A 21,703-nucleotide genomic window follows, 5' to 3' on the forward strand; every position below is an offset into this window, starting at 1 on the left:
CTCCCGTGCAGAATGGTGTCTTCTTTCCTGGTTTTTGTCCTAACTGGTACATTACCCTTCTGGGGTTTTGTATAGTTACAAAGTTAATATATGAATGTATCTACTAAAATGTCAGTATCAAGTTGACACTCAGGTAGTGATCATGGATGGATTGCTTAGTAATCAAGATCATACTTCATGGATTTGAAATGTGGTTCCATCACTTACTGGCTGCGTGACCCTAAGCAAGAATTTAAAAGTTCTTTGCCTCATTTTTCAAACCTGCAAAATCAGGATAACGGAAATACCTACTCAAAGCATTGTGAGGATTAATTTGATTTGTGTTAAAGCACTCAGACTAGTCCCGGTTCCAATGGGTCCAATAAATGTGGGTTATTTTCATGAGATTATTACACATGCAAAAAAGTCAACTGACCAGTTTCCAACAGAAAAGGGAATGAGAAATCATCTTTGAGACCCAGAGTGAGCTGGTTGGAATCTTATGACTCCAAAAGCAAAACACGTACCTTTTAAATGAGATACTTCAAGAGGGAAGAATTATTACCCTGAGTAAATTGTTACACTCAGAACTGAGCCCTCTTATCCCCCTGTAGAAGTGAATGATGTGTGTATGTACACGCACACGTCTGTACGTGTGTCTGTGTCTGTCTGTCTTTGTAGTTACCTAGTAGCTGCAGGGGAATGTGCCTGTTGCCCTCTATTCTCTAGAGGAAAGAGCACTAGCCTTGGAGTCAGGAGGCAGAAATTAGGATTTGTGTCTGTGGTTGCCACACGTAACACTTCTGTGATTGAGAACAAGTTACAAACTCTCTGAATTTAATTACGCTTACCCTAGCGTGGGAATGTGTCTGCTGTCATAGTCTGCCATGCAGAAGAAATGGAATTCTGTTTGTAAAATGACGGCAGATTCTGAAGGGGTTTCAGCTAGTGTCCAATAAAAAGCGGAGGTGCAATGTCAGGCAGAAGAAACCAGGAAAGCAGGGTTCTATCTCTATCCTAGATTTTGATTCCATTTTCAGAGGAAAACATTTCCCTTTTTCAGATGAGGAAACATGCGCAGAGAACTTCAATGTCCTGGTCAAGATTGTTAGGAAGCTGAAGAGCCTGGATGTGAACCCAGAGAGTGTGGAAGCAGAGCTCAGGTCAGTAGCCCTGACTTTCTTGAACAGCTCTAACCAGGTGAGGCAGTGGGGCTAGACTCCATTTCCCAGGGGGGGGGGGGCTCTGCAGGAGGCAGGAATGTCACCTACAGATGGTGTCAGAGCCATCGCAGAGGCAGCCCCGTGCAGGGTTGGAGCTCCAGGGAGATGGAGAAAACTATGAGCTGCTTTATACCATCGCTCCCAGTGACTTCTCAGACCCACAGGAAAGTTTTCAACAATACATCTCCTGAGTGAAATTAATTTATTGTGAAAAATGGTAAAGGGCCGGGGTCTGTCACCACAGACGTGTGCAAGTGTGCACAGAGGAGACCATGAGAAAGCAAGACGTGACAGATGTGGGGGGAGGCCACCAGACCCTGGTGGCCTCTGACGTTGGAGGTTCAGGCCCTCCGGAGGCCCTGTGTCATGCCCGGGCCCCATAGCCATGTGCTAAGAGAAGCTGCCACAATGTGGGACTCACCCTTCCATCAGATACCAGGGGACCTGGGGTACATTCCCGCATCTCTCTAGGTACAGGTACCTGTGTGTACTAGAAACAGTACGTGTCCTGTCTGTGTCAGCTCTCCCATTAGGGACTTGGTGGAAGGCAGATGCCAACCCAGAAAGTCAGCTTCCAGGGGCCAGATGATACAACACTCAAGTCAGAGGAAAAGTAGCCATAAGGCTCGAAAGATTGAGAGATGACTTTGAAAAGCACTGAGTGTTAGCAAAGGGATCACTTTCATGCAAACACAGGTCTCATTGCCAGTGGTGAACGAGGTGCCAAAGTTACATCTGCAACGTCAAGGCCAGATTGTAGCCCTTCTGGCACGTCTGCGGTTGGCCGATCCGCCTGACGAGTGCCACGCTGGAGTCAGGAAGTGGCTTCCCAAGAGCAGGAGACCCCCCCCCCCCCCCCCCCCCCCCCGCGGCCCCAGCTCCCACCGCACTGACCAAATGGCAGGTCTTCAGGCCTCCTCTTGCTCATTTGTATTTCAGGCAGAGTCGGGCCTCATCCCTAAATATTTCAGAGTAGTCAGGGCAAGAAAGATGTCTGTTGTTTAATTTATACCTTAATTTTCAGCCTTTAACCCCTATCCTGCCTGAGAGCTGGATCTGATGAGAGTCTGGCCCTGGGTTTAGAAAGACACTACCGTCCAACAGCACCTGCTTTATGGGATCCTCATGAGATGAAATCAAGGCAAGCGTCCAGGCTACCAGACCCCTTTCCCACAAGCCGGGGCAGATGAATAAGGCCGGCTCCCGGAGGCCCACGGAGCAGCCTTCCCAGTACATCCAGCATCTCTTTCTTGTCCAGGGGTTCAGTTAATCTAACAGAATTAGTCCTGCTTCTAAGTAAGGCGGAAAGAGTGGGGAGACCCTACCACCCCACACTGTAACCCCATTGGAGTGCGGCTCGCCTGAGGGGTTCTCTTTCTTAAGCATTGATTCCTTGATGTTCCCACCACTGGGGGCCAGTGCAGGCACACTTGACTCTTCTAGAAAGGATGACCCTAATCCCTCTGATGCTCACCTGGGCCACAGTACTGTACCCTTGAGCCAGTTTGTTTATATCCCCAGGCTCAGGCTCTTCAAGGAAACCCTTGGGGATGGGCGGCTGGGGAGGGGTTCGGGCTTTCCTGACATAGCCTTGCTCTGCATCCGAACCCCCCCCCCTCCCACGGAGAAACATCTGAGATGGTGGGTCTCTCAGGCCTGTTTAATTGCTACTCTTCAGAGTCGCAATACTTCACTAAACATGCTAAATGGAGCTAAATGCTGACACGAACAGGATCTGGATATAATCGGTCTGAACCGGACTGTGCAGGCAGATGGGTCCTATGCCACCAGAGCTAGGAGTCCTAGGACGTGGAAGGAAATGTGGTTCTTATTTCCAGATCGCTTTGGCAAGTGGCTGAGACTCTGTGAACCTAACTGTTTCATGGCCTATGCAGGTTCTTCCTGGTATTGGAAAGGCAGAGAAGGGCATGTGAATCCTGTGGTGGGGATGGGAATGAGGAGAGACCTCATGCATGAGGTTGCATTTAAGCCAAGTCTCAAAGGCCGGTAGAGGCCAGTAGGAGTGCCATGTTCCCCAGAGACAGGGCAGGGATCCAGACGGTGGAAGCCCTGGAAAAGGGACAGAGCTGGTTCTAGCTGTGGATATTCAGGGAGGATGGAGTCATCTGGGCGGTAGAAGCAGAGGATAAAAGAAAAGAGGAAGTAGGGGGGTGGCAGTGGAAAAGTTTAAATTTGATTCCCAACTGAGAACAGACCGCCTCCAGGGATGAGAGTGGGGCAGTGGTCCCATCGGAACTGGATTCAGACAAACTGCTTGCGGCCTCTGTGTGTCTCATAGGGAAGAGACGCTGGAGGCAGCAGCACATGAGAAGGCTGTTAGGGATCCGAGTAAGAAGAGCCACAGCCCAGTGTGGCTGCAGCAGGAGGGACGGGAGACAGGGAACAGAAGCAGAACTCCTCACTCCCCAGCAGGGCGACTGGAAGCCCTTGTTACCTGCTTCTTCTAGATTAGGAGACAGCCAGAGTGTGGGAATAATAGAGCTGTGTTCATGGTGCCGATGGGAACGCAGGTTAACAATGGGCTTAGATGAAAATTTTGGGGCTGCAGACACAATTAGGGTCTCATCAGAGGCTCACACAAGCAGCTCTAGCTTTGCTCTCTGGGCAACATTTACTGACGGCCCCATGGCAGTGAAAGGGGAAGATACAAAATGTTTCCATGACGGGTGCCATGGGTGTAGCATGATTTCTGGGCAGGGGTCTGGAGAAAGGCAGCTCCTACCACAGCAACACAGACCCATGATTCAACCCCTCTTGCACCTGTCTCTGGCAAAAAATAATCATAATTAATTTTAGGGTCATTTTTTGGATACCCTCCCAAAACAGAACGCATGTATTCACACTATCATTCCCATTTCACAGGATCCAAAAGCATCCTCACCTCAAAAGAGAAGACTTCCACAGTTCGCAAAGGCCCCAGTGGGGGCTCTGAGGCATTTTCTGTGTGTGCTGGTCTTAATACACTCCAAAGAAAACTGCAATGTCAAGCTGACTTGAACTTAAACTTGAGTCCTCAGTAAGAACTAGAGCTTTGGAAATGTATATTGTACACTTAAAAGTAAGCTGTCTTCAACATTACTTTCAGTAATCATAATAATGGCTAGTACTTACTGAGCACTTCCCAGCACCTGGCTCCGCGCTAAGCGGCTTACACACGTGACCTCATTTCATTCTAACAACCATGGAGGTAGAGTCTAGTATCCTCGAGTAACCTAAGAGGAAGCTGAGGCCAGAAGTGATAGGACGCTTACCAAGGCTCCCGATAACAAGTGGCAAGTCAGAGGATTGACCTAGGTTCCTCCTGACTCTCAGGACTTGGCATATATGTATGGTACTCTAGACCTAACATGACCTCTTGCAGGCAGCAATTTGCTTTTTTATTTATTTATTTATTTTTTGATTTTCAAGACAACACAAAGACGTTACTATTTATAGTCTCCGTGCAGCTGAAGCAACAGAGGCTCAGAGAGCTTAAGTGACTCACTGCAGAGTCATACCGCTCCAGAGTGGCTTGCTGGGGATTTTCAACCAGCAACCCTGACTCCAAAATATATGGGTGAGTCAGGTACAAAGCCCATCCTGTTCTTGCTTTAACCTGTTCCTCTTCCTTTACTTGTTCCCTATTTTGGTCCATGGCATTGCCAAGTCACCCCCGCTCAGAACCAGAACCATCTCAATTCTTGTCTCCTTTCTCCCCGCCCACATACACCGTCATCACAGCCTCTTTCTTAATTTCCTAAACTTCTCTTCCTCCTCTCTCGATTCATCTCCCTGGACTTAAATAGAGCCTCCGGCTCCAACGGCTCACTGGCCATTCTGGGCACTCTCTGTCTCTCCCTGGGGGAACTCATACACTGGCCCTCACAAGAGGTACCTGGAGGGCTTTTTGAGACACGGATCTAGAGATTCCGAGATTCTGTAGGTCTGGGGTGGGGGGTGGATACCAAGTTTGCATCTCTCACCAGTTCCCTGGTGCTGGTGTAAGGACGCACTTTGAGAACCACTGTGCTACGCCGAGCCCCCCCCAGGATGATCCCTTCACTTCTATGCATATAACTAAACTCTCCATGTCTCCAGAGGGTCTAGCTCAACCAGAGGCCTAGCAGTTTGAAACCTTTAGTCTATGAGAGCCCAGGTGAGGTAAAACAGACCTGCTATTGCTGCAGAAACAAGAGCTGGGAAGCACCACTCATGGTGACAGTGCCAGCCCAAGTACAGGAATTGTCCTCAGCTCAAAGGAAGAAACTAAACCCTGAGGATAAGGGGGTCTGAGTGAGCAGGTCATGGGCAGCTAATCTACACTAACATTTTTTTCCCAATTTCAATTTTTCATTGATTTTCATTCTAGGCGACTAGAATATATCTTTTAAAAAATGAACAAAAATCCTTTTTCTCTTTGGTTAAATCTTATGGTGCACAAACCCTGTTCTTAGCTATCAGGGACACCAAGAAAAAAGAAACTGAGAGAATTGGAGGGGAGGTGGGTTGGGGGGATGGGGTAACTGGGTGATGGGCATGAAAGAGGGCACTTGATGGAATGAGCACTGGGTTTTGTATGTAACTAATGAATCACTAAATTCTACCCCTGAAACTAATATTACACTATATGGTAACTACATTGAGTTTAAATAAAGAATTTTAAAAATAAAATAAATAATTAAAAAATACTACTCCTAAAAAAAATAAAATACTACTCCTACAAAAAAAAAAAAAAAAGAATATTCTCAAGTCCCCTAGGAAGGCAGGAAGACATTCACTGCTTGAACCTGAAGCTGGGTTTGGGAGATCCAGGCCATGAACATAGGCTTAAAAATCCTGCTGATGAAACTATGTTCAGGACTATGATTTATCAATCACTGTAACACACTGTATTAATAGAATAAAGAACAAAAACCACATGGTCATCTCAATTGATGCAGAAAAAGCATTTGGCAAAAACCCAATGCCCTTTCATGATAAAAACACTCAATAAACTAGGAATACAAAGGAGACCTCTCAGCCAGACAGAAGTGCATCTGTGAAAAACCCACTATCACCATCCTCAAGGCTGAAAGACTGAACGTTCAGCCTCTGCGGTCAGGAACAAGACAAGCATGTCTGCTCTTGCCACTGCTGTCCAACATTTTACTGGAGGTTCTAGTCAGGACAATTAAGCCAGAAAAAGGAAAAAAGGAAGACATGAAACTATCTCTGTTTGTAGATGATATCATCTTGTGTGTAGAAAATCTGAAGGAATCCACTGGAGCTCCCACTGGAGCTAATAAATGAGGTCAGCAACTTTGCAGGATGAAAGATCAATACACAAACTTTAATTGTTTCTATACACTGGCAACGAACAACCCTAAAATGAAATTAAGAAAGCAATTCCATTCATAATAGCATTAAAAAGATTAAAATTGTTTAAAAATAATTTTAAAAAAGAAGTACAAGACTCACACACTGAAAAGTATAAAATGTTCTTGCCAATAAGTAAAAATCAATATAAATGTAGCACAAGCCCATATTCATGGATCAGAAGACATAATATTGGCAAGACAACAGTAATCCCCAAAGAGACCTATAGATTTTATTTAATCTTTTTCAAAATCCCAGCTGGCTTTATTCTGCAGAAATTGGTTAAGAAGATTCCAAAATTCGTTTGGAAGTGCCAGGGACCCAGACCAGTCAAAACAATGTTGAAAAAGAACAAAGTTAGATGATGCACAATTTTGAAAGTTTCTACAAAGGTACAGTCATGTCATGAAGGTGATGTTATACTAGCATGATGCGGGGGGAGGAACACATAGATCAATAAATGGAACAGAAATCCCAGGAATAAATGCATACACTTACAGTTGATTGATTTGCAACAAGGGTGCCAGAAAAATTCAATGGGGGAAAGATTGTATTTTCAACAAATGGCTCCATCACAACTGTAGTCACGATGACCCCTCCCTCGTACCATTTAAAAACAAAATCCCAAACAGATCAGACATCTACATGTAAGAACTAAAACTATGAAACTCTTAGAAGAAAAGGAGTCAATCTTCATGGCCTGGGGGTTGACAGTGGTTTCTTAGATACAACACGACAGAAAAGCACCAAGAGAAAAAATAAACTGGATTTCAATACAATTAAAAACTTTTGTGGTGAAAATGATACTCTCCACAAAGTGAAAAGACGACCCAGAGTGGGGAAAAAACATTTGCAAACCATGTATCAATAAGGGCCCTTTATCTAGAATATTTTTTAAACTCATACAATAATAAAAGGGGGGGGCACTTAAAGCAGACCAAAAAAATTTGAAAGACATTTCTCCAAAGAAGACATACCAGTGGCCAACAACCACATGAAATGATGCTCAACCTCATCAGTCATTACAGAAGTGCAAATCACAGACACAATGAGATGGCATGACACTCGCTGGGTGATCCACACACAGCTGGTGGGAATATAAAATAACGCAGCCCCTTTGGAACACAGGTTGGCAGTTGCTCAAACAGTTAAACAGAGTTAACGTATGACCCAGCAATTCCACTGCTAGGTATATGCCCAAAAGACTTGAAATCAGTCCACCAAAAAATGTGTGCCTGAATGTTCATAGCATCATTATTCATAACAGCCAAAAAGTAGAAATAGCCCAAATGTGTATCAACTGATGAATGGATAAACAATGTGTGGTACATTTAGACAATGAAAGCTATTCTGCCCTGAAAAGAATGAAGTACTAACTCATGCTACAATATAAATGAAACTTAAAGACTTTATGCTAAGTAAAAAGATCCCGACACAGAAGGCCACATAGTATATTTTTCCCTTTGTTCGAAATGTCCAGAACAAGCAAATGTACAGAGACAGAAAGATTAGTTCCCCTCAAGGAAACTGGACGGCTGACGGGAACAGAGACACCGGGGAGTGAGAGCTGATGAGGATGGGATTTCCTTTTGGAGTGATGAAAAAGTCCCCCATTTAAATTGTGGTGGTGATGCAACTCCACCAAAACACATTGAAATGTACACTTTAAAGGGGTTGAATTTATGGTATGTGAATTATATCACAGTAAAGTGACTATTAGCAATCCCATTAGGATGAGCTCTTGGCCAGACCTGGTAGAATAAGCCGGTGGTGCAAGGAAAGATGGCGCCGAGGAAATCACCCAGAATGCAACACGGAACTACAAAGAAAGCGACAGATCTGGCAAGAAGCACAAAGGCTGCTACCGGGGGCCTCCAACATCCACATGATAACAGTGCCGGAAGAAGGCAGTAAATGGACGTTGACACTGGAAATAATAACCAAGAATATTCCAGAAGTGAAGATTTTTTTCTTCTTTGCAAGACACACTCTCCCATTAAAACATGATATACTGAGTTCTAAGCAAAAGGCTTAGATGTCTTGAGAGACTTGAAACATAAAGAAAATAGAAAATCCTAGAAGCTTTCCAGAAACAATAGTTCACCTACAAAGAAATCCTTTTGAGGACAGATTTTTCATCAGAAAAAAAAAAAAAAAAAAAAGATGCAGAAATGGAATAGTATCCTCATGGTGCCAAAGGAAAGTAACTTTCAACTCCAAATTCTCACTAAGTCATAATTTATGTGCAATGAAAAGTTGTGGATAAACGCATGTGTCTGGAGCCAGAACCGGTGGACGAAACCCAGCTCTGCTACATGTTATCTCTGTGGCCCTGGGCACAGTTGGCCTGAGTCTCCTGACCTGCCACATGGACATAACCACCACAGAGGGCGCTGTGGGCAGTGAGCGTGTGCCTGTATGTAATGGTGCTCAGAACACGGGTGACACACAGAAGCACTATTTAAGGGTTAGTTACTAACTCAAGAATATAATTTGACAATGAATATGGAAAACAGCTTTCCAGTCCTATAACCCAGAAAGTTATTTTAGTAACATTTAGTATCAGATAAAAAAAGAACCAAAAGAAAAAATATTAAAAGAATAAAAAGGATCAACCCAACAAAGGGATAAAATAAACTACCCATCAAAAAGATATCACATGCAGGACCTTGCTTACGTCTTTGGGCAAAAAACGTAACCTCGAATTATACGTGATAAAAATTGAAGACAAAAATGGACAAATCTACAATAATGGTATATTTTAATGTAAAAGATAACACACACTCTCCACCTCACAAACCTCATAAAAATGTTTCAACAAATTTGAGCTGATAGTTCACCATCTCTTGCTGTATATAATTAAATTGGAAACCAACAGCATTAAGAGTAGAACAAATAGAACCTCCCCATGTGTACCTCGGAATCAGAGGGCAAAAATAAGAAAGTGTAAATTTGAGCAAGTTAAGTGTTCAACAACCTAGAAAAAAGTAGATTATAGGAATGGAGGGTATAACAGAAGCCTGTGGAAAATTTGGAATTTAGAGTCCACTGATATTTTGTTCTAAAATTCCCTTCCTATTTGCTACGTTGGTAAAAATATTGTTACTTTTATTTGTATGCCATACATTCAAATGTTATTAAATTCCTAAAATTGTGAGACTCGTACCATAAATAATGTGCCTCTGTGTATGTGTTTGTAATGCTTAATAGAGATAAATTCCAGGAGGAGAAGGATGATGATTTATTCACTACGATATCCCCATTCCATATAATAGCGCTTGGCATTTAGGAGCGTAATAAATATTTATTGAATATTGTCACTGAACATGAAGTAAAATGAGTCAGAAACTCACCCTAAGAGACTTTTGTAGAGTCAAACACAAGTGGATTATAATCCTGGTTCTAGAACATTCTGGCTGAACTCCAGGAAAATGTAATGTCTCACACTACAATTTCCTACAACATAAAATGGAAATGACAACAGCTACTTTGCAAGGAACTTGCAGGACTTGGAAATGAGGACCAAGTGCCAACTACTAAGTCAATGCTCTGCTCTGTGATGCTGGGGGTGGGACCACAAAACATATTTCTTCTGGTGCCTTGTTAAGCACTGGCAAAGGTGGGAGGGACACTAGAAAGGAAAGTCAGTTCGGGGGAGACCGAGGATACTCGCTCCTTCCTGTTTGCTCCCCATGCACTTCCTGTTTACTTCCTGTTCCTGTGAGCATGGCAGCTCCAGGCTTCCCCACCCTGGATGGACGCTCCCTTCTCTTGGGGGTGGTTGGATCCACTTTGCAGCTTCTCCAACACTCACAGAACCAGCTTCTTCAGGGCCCCTCAGACACACCGGCACCATGGGGCAGCCCCTTCCTCAGAAGTTTCTGAGCAACGCCACCCCTCCTATAAATGTCTAAATTTTAATGGAAGTTATTCTAGGCTTCTCGCTTTGATCCCGGAGCCCTGAAATTACCACCTCTGTACACCTTAGAGTTTCCTTTCTATCCTTTGGCTTACTAACTAGTAATTCTCTCTATTAAAATCTCTGTTTAAGTTTCTTATGTGGTAACTATCTCCTTTTTTTCCCTCATTTTTTAAAAGATTTTATTTACTTATTTATTTGACACGGAGAGAGAGGATGAGAGTGTGCACGAGCAGGGGGAACAGCAGAGGGAAAAGGAGAAGCAGGCTCCCCACTGAGCGGGAAGCCTGACCCTGGGTTCAATCCCAGGACCCTGGGATCATGACCTGAGCCGAAGGCAGACGCTTAACCAACTGAGCCACCCAGGCGCCCTTTACTTACTTTTTTAATTTAAATTTTGTTAGTTAACATACAATGCAATATTGGTTTCAGAAGTAGAATTCAGTGATTCATCACTTACAGACAATACCCAGGTCTCATCACAGCAAGTGCCCTCCCTAATACCCATCACCAATCAGCCCATCCTCTGCTCACCTCCCTTCATCAACCCTCGGTTTGTTCTTTATCGTTAAAAGTTTCTTACGGTTTATGTCCTCTCTCCTTTTTTTCTTTTCCCCTTTCCCATCGTTCATCTGTTTTCTTTCTTAAATTCCACATATGAGTGAGATCATATGGTATTTGTCTTTCTCTGACTGACTTATTTCACTTGGCATAATACACTCTAGCTCCATCCACATCATGGCAAATGCAAGAGTTCATTCCTTTTGATGGCTGAGTAATAGTCCACTATATATATATATATATATATATGTATGTATATATTCCACTTCTTTATCCATTCATCTGTCGATGGACACTTGGACTGTTTCCATAATTTGGCTATTGTAGATAATGCTGCTCTAAACACAGTGGTAATGCACCCCTTAGAATCTATATTTTTATATCCTTTGGGTAAATACCTAGCAGTGCAAATGCTGGAAGTTCTATTTTTAACTTCTTGAGGTACCGTCTCCTGACTGGTCCCAGGTCAATGACAAACTCAAAACCCCAGCATGGTGACTCCCCTTGTCATTTGTTGTCTTTCACAAAGTGCTTTTGCAGGAATTCGCTTCTTCAGAACAATGTCAAAATAAATTACTCTAGGCAGTCCCCCCTTCCTCAGATAAAAACAGTAAGATTTACAGAACCAAACCCTAGCTATTTCCAGGATTCAACTTTTCCCCTCATTAGATACACCTTTTCAAAATTTATTAGCCACTATTTTGTTTTAAGATCACAATCCGAGCTAGATGTTGAATTAGTTTTCACTGACTTTTCTCAGCAGAATACTGAACTTGATTGACATCTTCCAGTTCTTTTGAAATGTTTTCCCGTAAAGTAATACTCAAAAAGATATAAACACCTGATAAATTGCAAGTGTCTGTTGAGAAAGTGAGGAGTACCGATTTAATTCAGCTAATTAGCAGGCAGCCCTGGGAATCTAAGAACTGGCCTTGACTCCGGGCCCCATGAGTTAGTAGCCATGTAAGCTTGCACAAGACACCAGAGCGCTGAACCTAAGTCTTCCCACATGTAGAACAGCTAATGCCTTGTTGGGCTAGTAGGGAGATTAAGTGGCTTCTGTCCAATTCTGTAAGTAGACCGTCTTGATTAAAACCTGTATCATTGGATAAAGACATTGGTCCTATCCTCAGAATAAAACAAAACATTCTGCCTTTAAAATTTCTATAAAATACAGCTGGGTAATTTACACAGTCCTCTGGACCCAGAGACTGACTTCCTTTCCATCTTGTTGCATCTCTAAAAGAAGAGGTGTCTTCAATGCCTGCTTTCAATACCCGGCGCCTCAGTGATCCTTAAAGTCACTTCAGCGGCTGATGTGAGCAACAGAAGCAGGACAGGAGGCCGGTGGGGGGCCTTCGACCGCCCAGGAAGCTTCTGGCATCCCATAAAGGAATCCCTGGTCAAGCTAGCATGAGAACGAAAGACATTTGTCAACTCAGGATCAAGTCCAATGGTAACACAGCTTCAGTGCCTTAAAGATAGCCACAAGGACCAAGTCTCTGCATTCTGTCCATTCTCTCATCCTCGGGGTCGGCTCCCCCCTGGAGCCCGGGGACAATTGCTTATAATCTTCTCAGCTTCACATAGGATCCACTGACACCTTGTGGAAGAAAAGTGTCACCTCCTGCTTCACTATTAGGACCTAAGACTCCTTTCCCAGAAGGCATACCAGCCCTTACTGGATAACTCATCAGCCAGGGGAGGCCCTAGCTTCGTTTGCAAGAAACAAGGCAAAGCCCAGCCACCTCAGTGGCATCAGCTTTCCCCGAGGTACACAGCTGCGTGAGGGTGGACAGCTACATGGAAGAAAAACAAACAAACAAAAAAAACATATTTCCAGTAGGAAGGAAGCAGTGGGACTTGGAAAAGTGATCCTATTGCAAAAAGGTATCAGGAGACCACTGAGCCCAGTGGCGTCCAAGGTTCTTGTTGGTTATGGCCCCTGTGGAGGGTAGCTGTGCATTAGCTTCCGAGGGCTGCTATGGTAACTTACCACAGCCGTGTAGCACAAAATAACAGAATTTATTTTATCACCGTTCTGAGACCTGAGTAAAAAATCAAAGTGTTGGCAGACCCCGCTTCCTCCAAAGGCTCTGGGGGAGAACCTGTTGCTGGCCTCTCCCGGCTTCTGGAGGCTCCTGGCATTCCTGGGCTGCTGGCTGCCTCACTGCACTCTGCCTTGTTGGCCACATCGCCTCCCCTCTGTCTCTGTCAACTCTCCCCCTGCCTCTCTCTCCTGAGGGCACGCTTATTGGGTTTAGGACCCACCTGGATAACCCAAGATGATCTCATCCCGAGATCCCTAACTTCATTACATCTGCAGCAACCCTTTTCCAAATAAGATAAGGTTTACAGGTTGTGGGGATTAAGATGTGGATATACCATTTTTGGGGAGGGGAGGGGGTCACCATTCAGCCCACTACACCAAACCACGGGGCTGTTGCGATGCGGTGTCTTTAAAAGTTCCAGTGCAGTGCAGCCCCCGGTGAGTATGCGATAAATAGTGGTTGAATCTAAATCCGTTTATCCATCTCTGCAGACTCGGCTGGTGTTTTACTCACTCCCGATGCCATTCCTCCTGGGGTTGTTGGCAGAAGGCAGCATTTGCTTGGCCTGAGCACGAAGCCTGTGAGCCAACGGAACAAAGCGGAGAGCTGCGATGGGGAGTCAAAGACAGGGGTGAGCAGGTTGACCCAGATGGCAAGGAGAAGGAACAAGATGGCCATGACAGCAGGGGTGCAGTGTGGGGGGGGGATGGTGCACACAGGACTGCGGGCCACCCTGCCTCACCGCTCTCTCAGTCCTGCCACGGGTTAGAAATGCATCGTATGCCTCAAGTCAAGCAACAAGCTCCAGAGCACATCACTTCTTCCTCTTGAAAAATTCACAATTTCATAAAGGGTACACTTTACAGACCTAACATCCAAGCTTATTTTCCTCCTGGGCAAACACATCAATCTTCCCGAAATCCCTCATTTTCAAATAATAACCGAGGCAGTTTTCTCATTACTCTGTTTCCCACTTTTCAAAGAAAGGTGATGCTTAAATTTCATATTCAGATTTCATGCTCAGCCAGTTTTCCCAGCTGGAACGAAGGGACCATAGGGATCATCTACCCCAGCCCTGCTGCATCTTATAGAGAAGGAATTGGAGGCTGGGGGGCATCAACTCACGTGGCCAGAGTCAAGGGCTTGGAGGGAAAACCACACTGTCAGAGGAACGGCTTGAGCAAAACCCCAGATGGAAAAGTTTCCTGGAAATCCAGGGAGTCACATAGGAATCGAGCGTGGAGTGGTGACCTTGTCCCTTTCCTGGGTCACCAGCTTGAGTTCAAAATTTCTATTTTGTCCCTTAAATTACCCTTCAGATTCTTTAGGTAATCTCATTTGCTAGATAAAGGTTAGACCCTTAAACTGTAAAAGGTTCATTATTCACGTTCTGGAGACTCTGAGCAAGTGAAGTGAATCCAAAGTGTGAAATAATAAGATCTGGAGCTTTGTCATCAATTGTATTAAATGTGCTATTTGTCCCCAGCCACTGATGCACACTTAGCAGCCCCAAACTGATCGCTACTGTACTCACCTTTGTAAAAATACTTTTTTTTTGGTCAGCTTGGGCAAAAAGCCTAAAGTCCAAAATGACATGCTGATTGGAAGAGATCATCGAAGAAAAGAGCAACCTTGAAACCTTGAACTGAGCAAGTAAAATTGCAAAACTGCATCTCTGCCCTCTGTCCTCTGTCTGGCTCTGACGGGGTTGGGTGGGGGGAGGGGGGCGGTGCGCTGGGCCGGAGAGAGCAGCTCAGCCAACACCACCTCGGTGCCCCCACCGTGAAAGCCTGACCGGAGAATTTAAGTGACCTGTCCATGATCACACATTTGGTTGGTAAAATGGGTGGGCCGGGAAATTCTGTCTGTTGACACTGGTGCTGTCCGCAACTCCAGATTGTGAAACCAGCAACTCAAGAGTATGACTTCGTCTAAAATAAAAGTATCTGCCCAAAGGCTTTGGAAACATTGCAAGTAGAATAATTGACTTGGCAACCGCAACAGAGTCATTGTATCAGTCAAGGTTCAATCCGAGAAACAGAGCCAGTAGGGTGGGGTGGGGCGGGGCGGGGGAAGCAGGAGTGGATGGGAGAAGCAGAGGGAGGGGGAGATGGGGAGGGGGGAGGGAAAAGGAGAGGGAGAGGGAGGGAAGACGAGGGAGGGGGAGGGGTGGGGGAGAGAGTGGTTACAAGACTGCAGGGGCCACCAAGCAGGTATGAAGGCTGTGGGGCAGGCCTCAGGGAAGATCACAGGCAGGCTGGAGCCCCATAGGCCTGTGCCACAGACAGGAGCCTCCCCCCTTCCCCCCAGGAAAAGCCTAAGCACTCTTCTAAAGTCTTCCCTGATTACGTCAGGCCCACTCAAGATAATCCCCCCAATTTAAAGGCAGCTGATTATGGACTACAGTGGACACATTGTGGATTCTTCCTTCACAGCCGCATCTAGGTGAGTGCTTTCCTGAGTAATGCCTGACTTGTTCAGCCCAGCGGAGGGGACAAGCCAAGAAGCGATCATAACCATCACGGATCCCTGGTGAGAGTGCTCCAAGTCCATGGCAAAGTTTTCAAATTTTATTTATAAGGAAAGAATAGTTTCAAGAGATGCCAAGCTTCCAGATGTATTACTGGCTATAAAAAAAAAAAAAAAAAAAAAAAGGCTGTATGGCTGGATTCAATCCGTTCATATTTGTTAAGGAGTCTGCATCTATTTTCATGAGAGTGGCTTCTAGTAGTTTTTTTCTTTCTTGGAATCTCTAGGGCTTCAGTTTCATGATTATGCTAACAACAGGGTGGCGGTTCATCTCCGGTGGGGGTAGAAGCTGTCGGAGATGCAAGGGGACTTTCTGGGCACTGGTCATGTCTTTCTCTCGATCCATGTGCTGTTTACATGGGTGTGTTCCCCTTGTGAAGATTCACTGATTGGCACACCAATGAACTAGGCACTTCTCCACGCGTAGGTGTGACTGGCCAGGTCTTTAGGAAGCAGACATTAAGAACGGATGCATGGGGTTTTCTAGGGGGTGGGGGCTATCTGTGAGGGGTGATGGGGAGAGGAGCCCCCAGAGGCGTGCTGAGCTTTCAGACTGCAGTACAGGCTGACCTCTGTGGAAGGAGACAGGGAAGGAAAGGACATTGACTAGAGAGACACCCCCACGCGGTTCTGGGAGAGGCTCCTCGGGACTGTCCGCAGACCCAGAGCAACCTGTCTGCCTGGGGCGAGACGTGTTAACTCTGGCTTCCCCGCTCTGCTCAGTCGCCCTGGGAGCAGTTTGGGGGCAGGTCCCAAAGATGCAGAGGCTGGAGGCTGACCGCCGCAATCCTCCTCGTGGCAGAGTCCCTCTTACAGGGAGGGCTGACCGGCGCACACCAGCGCCGCCCTACAGCGACTGTGCAGAGGTGCTAGGAGACCCAGTGCCCCTCGCTTGCAGATGAGAAAAGTGTGATTTAGAGGATTTAGAGATGAGAGCAACACCCACAGGCCCCAAACTGGTGAGTCTAGCAGATGCAGAATTCCAGCCTCCATGATCCTCTTGGGTCCCGTCTTCGTTTCCTTCCCATCCGCAGGTCTTCCGCGGTGTACTGAATCCTCACGTGCTTCACATCAGGCCCTATATCACTGTGGACATGTACCCATGAGCAAACAGGTCTGCCCCTTAAAACATTCCTCTGGGGATGCCTGGGTGGTTCAGTCGGTTGAGTGTCTGCCTTCGGCTCAGGTCATGATCCCAGGGTCCTGGGATTGAGTCCCACATCGGGCTCCTTGCTGAGCAGGGAGCCTGCTTCGCCCTCTGCCTGCCTCTGTCTCTCTCTCTCTCTGATAAATAAATAAAATCTTTTAAAAAAATCAAAGAAATAAGTAACTTTCATATTTAAAAAAATAAAAATAAAAAAATAAAACATTCCTCTGCGTGCTGGGGAGCTACTGGAAAAAACTTGAAACCATGTGTTAATGAAGGCTAAGTCCTCTTGGGTTGCTTTGCAGACAATCCTCCTCAGAAATTGGTGATAATTCGTATTCTGGCTATTTTTTTCTGAGGCTGAATTCCTCAGAGGTGAAGCAGTGCAACTTTGTAATACCTGAAGCAGAAATAATTTATGTTATAAGCACAGGGATTCATCCAACAGCCACCAAAGGGCACCTACTTAGAAGCCAGAGATCAACCTCATAAGACAACAAAGCAAATCATGCTCATGCCCCCTGCGAAGGGAAGCAAAAGGCCAGAAGACTGGAGAGTGCAGGACAGCCTGTGGGTCAGGCCAACTGCCAGCCAGGTGTGCAGGGGGGAAGGAGGGTCTCTCCTGTTAGAGACACGGGGGAGGGGGGCCCTCACCTCTGATGGAGGGCCCAGGGAGCAGGCCAGGAGACAGCCGGTGCCCTGAGTCTGTGCTCCCACTTCACTTTCCCCTCAGATGGAAAAGACACTCGGAGAGGGTCTTGTTCCTCCTGGATCTGTTTCCTTTTGTTATTGTAACAACTCCAAATTTAGTGCCTTAAAACAAAACAAAATTATTCTCCTGCAGTTCTGGGGGGTCGGAAATCCTATTATGCACCTTGTGGGGGCTGGAATCATGGCGTGGGCAGACCGTCTTCCTTCTGGAGGCTCAAGGGAGAGTCAGCTCCCTTGCCTTCCCCAGTTGTTAAAGGCGCCTGCCTTCTCTGGCTCTTGGCCCTGATACCCTAATCTGCACTTCTGACAGCAAAGCTCCTCCTCTTGGACTCTGATCCACCTGTTCTCCTCCCTCAGGAGGCTTTAGGGTCAAATCCATGTCCTTGTCTCTTTCAGATTTTGGAGGGCATCTGCATTTCTTGGCTTGTGGCTCCTTCCTCGATCTTCAAGCCAACGGCATAGCATCTCCAAATCTCTCCGCCCCCCTCTGTTCCCCTTCCCTTTTCTCCTCTCCCCCGACTTGCAGTCCTGTTATTGCTCCTCCTCTGCCATGGCCACCTGAGGAGGTGCTCTTGGGCATGGCGCAGTCATCAGCATCGAGAGCGAGAGATGTGCGTGAGTGTGTGTGTGAGAGCATGAGTAAGTGGTGGGTAAGAGCATGTGCGCACGAGCGTGGTGTGTAAGTGTGGCACGTGACGGTTGAGTGTGTAAGGGGTGTGTGAGTGTATAGTACGGTATGTGGACGAGCGTGAAAGCATGAGTGTGAGAGCATGAGTGCATAGTCTGGTGAGAGTGTGTGTAAGTGTGGCATGTGAGTAAGTGGTATGTGAGAGTGTGAGTGAGGGTGTGTGAACATGCGTGTGCAAACATGGCAGTGGGCTGAGCATCCCGGTGCCTACAGTGGAGCGAGCAGACTTCAGCAAGTGTGGCCTCCATAGAGAAAGAACCCACCTAATCAGACTCCTCTCTCCATCAGGCAAAGATGTCTTCACCTGCCTTCCAGCACAACAGCACATTTCCCTGACTTTGCTCCGGCCTCCTTCTCAGCAATTCCTCCATCTCCTTTAATCTATTATTACTGTCGTGGTTCTTAATAACAAAGTCCCCAGGGGCAGTCTTTGGACCTCTCTATCCACACTCCCCCCTGGACTCCATGCATGGGTGACCTTGACCAACAACATGGCGTTAATGGCTGCTTGCCCATGAAAGCGCTCAAATTCTCATCTCAACCTAGTGACCGCACCTGACCCCCCAACACACCTGCTCGCATGGGCTAAAGGCATTTGAAACTTACCATGTAAAAAAAAAAAAAAAGAAAAGAAAAGAAAAGAAAACAAAGTCTGGATCCTGCCCCCAGAAATCTTTTCCTGGTCTTACCCACCTTGGGTAAGTGATAAGTGGCAAAACCCCGAGAGCCCCCTTGGCTTCCTTCTCTCGTACTCTCTCCAGCTCACCCGCAGGTCCAGTTGACTGTACCTGCAAACTTACCCAGTACCCGACCCCTCCCCTGACAGCACCCCCTTCAGACCACTGGCTTGTGCAATAAGATGCTAACATTTCACTGCTTCACACTCGTTTCAAGAGGCTATCCTCGAAGTAGCAGCCAGAGTGACCCTTTATCTCAGGCATGGACCCTAGAAGCAGAGCCTGCAAAGGGGATTTGGATGCTCACAACATACTGAAGAAGTTCTCTTGGGGAAAAAAAAAATTCTGTAGGGGACACAGAATATGCAAGGAGAGAGAGCAGAGCAGTGCCAGGATGGGGTCTCAGTAAAGACTGGCCTTAGCTTGATCCACAGTGGGGAGGGCTCTGAAGAATAAGCCCTACAACAGAGCTGTCAGCCCTTGACATAAGAGCATTCTCAGTCACTTGCTCTGGACCAGCGGTGGTTCTGGTCAACTGTGGGGTAATACTCCCCAGAAGGCGGCCCCTGAGAGCCATCAGCCATCAGCACTCACAGGGCAGGGGGCCCTTACCCTATCATCCAGGCCAAGGGCACCTGGGTGGGTCATCAACAGCTTCTAGAACTGTGGTTCTCAGACTTGAGCGTGCATGAGAATCAGCTGAGGGACAGTTGCCAGGTTTAGCAAATAAAAATATAGGCTACGCAGATAAATCTGAATTTCAGATAAATAAGTACTTCTTAGTATAAGTATGCAATATTGCATGGGACATAGTCACATAAACAACTATTCATTGTTTATCAAACATATTCAAATTTACCTGGGAGTGCTGTATTTTATCTCCTCCCTAGAGGCCTTGGTGAAAAAAACAGGCTGCTGTTGTTCCTGACTCAGGAGGGCAGGGGTGGGGTCTGCGAATGTGCCCTTCTAAGAAACTCCCAGGTTCAGCTGAGTCTGCTGATCCAGGAACGACGCACATGTTACAAACGTCTTTTGTGGTATATACTTTTAAGAATGTAAATCAGATTGTGTTGCTCAAACCCTTCCAGGCTTTTCCATTCCCCTAAAGGAAAAGCCAAAGTCCTGACAAAGGCTTTTAAGGACATAGGTACCCTGGCAATAACCCACTCTTGCCACGTTCCCTAGTTCCTTCCCCTCAGCACTGTAGAGAAACTGGTTATACGGCTGTTTCTGGAACAAACCAGAGTCCAAGCTGAGGACCTTTGCACAAATAGTCCCCCCGATTAAATGATTCTCCCCTAAATGGATGCAGGGCCTAGGCCTTTCACCTTCACTTAATTCTACCTCTGACCTGATTTTTAAATTGCACTGTGCACCCCCCACCCCCACTGACCTGCTCCGTACTGTTCATCTCTGCAGCACAGTCTCCATCCCACGAGCGAGAAAGGAAATCATTGCTTATTATCTACCTCCTCCCACTAAACTGGAAGTTCCATGAACACAGAGGTTGGTAGTGATTATCCTCACTTCTATTCACCATGGGGATATCCTTTCCCAGCACTTAGGAAGTGCTGGACACATGGGTGGGATAGGAGTTTCAAGACGGGGAGATGCCCTAGCCAGACACCGCTGGGCTCACTACTTATTCATTCTGTGAACGCGGGAATTAAATCACCCCTAGTCCAAGGCACAAAGAACCATCTGCAGAAAGTAGCTCTTTTGCAAATGAGTAGAGCAAGTCATCCAGGTGTGTGGCAAAGAGGAATACGACTTTAAAAATGCTTTTGCAAAATGCCTTCAAGCAATCTGACCAGTCCACAACTGCCACGATTATTATTTGTTGCTGTTTCTAAAGGAATAATCAGGCCATGGTGGCAGGTGCGAGGTATGTCCCCTCCCCCACAACCCACCACCAGATAGTGTCACAAGGATGAGGCTTAGAGCCCATTCTGACAAAGAGGCAAGCGTGCATTAGCAATCAGTACTAAACAGCTCTATGCTCTACTTTTGTAAGTTTGGAGAGTTCCCTATACTTTGTCCCCGAGAGTTCCAAAGACAGCGTGAAAATTTCACTGTGAGCAAATGCAATATCTTAAGGCAGGATGGGCCAAGCTTTTCATCTCTTCAGGGGATTTGAGACCTCCATGAAAGCAGAGAGGCCGAGGAGGAAGAACTCAGCCCCACAAATTGCTCTCCCCACAGGGTACAGGGAAGATGCTGGGCTGATGGGCTGCTCCGTCCTGAGGTCCCTAGACCCCGTTCATCCAAGGGTGGTGGCATCCACACACTATTTCAAGCCAGCCACATGGCTTGGCCATTGCTCATTGTGCTGAAGAGAAGTTACTTCTAATGTCCCTTAGAAACAGATGAGGTATTTGGAGTGCTTGGTAGTCCTCTCTAGAGATGAGAATCTCGTGAAGTGACTTGAAAGTGAACTAAAGGCCCCTACGGTGGAGACTAAAGGTTTACAAACACCTTATGCTATTTATACGGAAATATTTTTATTTAAACTACACATAGACAATTTAACAAATGTCTATGTATTAACTTTAAAATGTGTTAGCTAAAATCATCAACACGTGTATCAAAGTAAGCACTATTAAATGAAATAGTTTCAAGATGCTTTAACACCAAAGCGGGTCACTGAACCCAAAACTGTAATTCATTGAACTCACTGGATTGACCAGTCCTGAGGACAAATAAAATGAAATAAACCTACAACCACTGTAGAGTGCTTAGATTAGATTCCAGATTCTTAACTCTAACCGTGTACATTCTGTTTGTGCGGTCTTCACCTTTGGAACGACTTACCATCTTTTATGGGTCCTAACAGTTAAAACCTGACATTTAACTCCTCAAATAG

The 21,703-nt window shown here is 46.0% G+C and overlaps 1 long non-coding RNA gene across 2 annotated transcripts in view; it reads left to right on the forward strand.

The window, feature by feature from the left end:
* Positions 1-20,391: 20,391 nt before the first annotated feature.
* Positions 20,392-21,703, forward strand: part of LOC141372776 (uncharacterized) — a 48,472-nt gene continuing 47,160 nt past the window's right edge. Inside the window, exon 1 of one of the 2 annotated variants that reach the window (XR_012378182.1) lies at positions 20,392-20,725. This is a non-coding gene — a long non-coding RNA (uncharacterized lncRNA). The remainder of the gene's footprint in view (positions 20,726-21,703) is intronic. The other variant, XR_012378181.1, reaches the window with a different exon arrangement.

Source organism: Callorhinus ursinus, unplaced genomic scaffold (genome assembly GCF_003265705.2).
Source record: "Callorhinus ursinus isolate GAN/ISIS: 27379988/994484 unplaced genomic scaffold, GSC_fseal_2.0 scaffold5, whole genome shotgun sequence".
In the NCBI taxonomy this organism is placed as follows: Eukaryota; Metazoa; Chordata; class Mammalia; order Carnivora; family Otariidae; genus Callorhinus; species Callorhinus ursinus.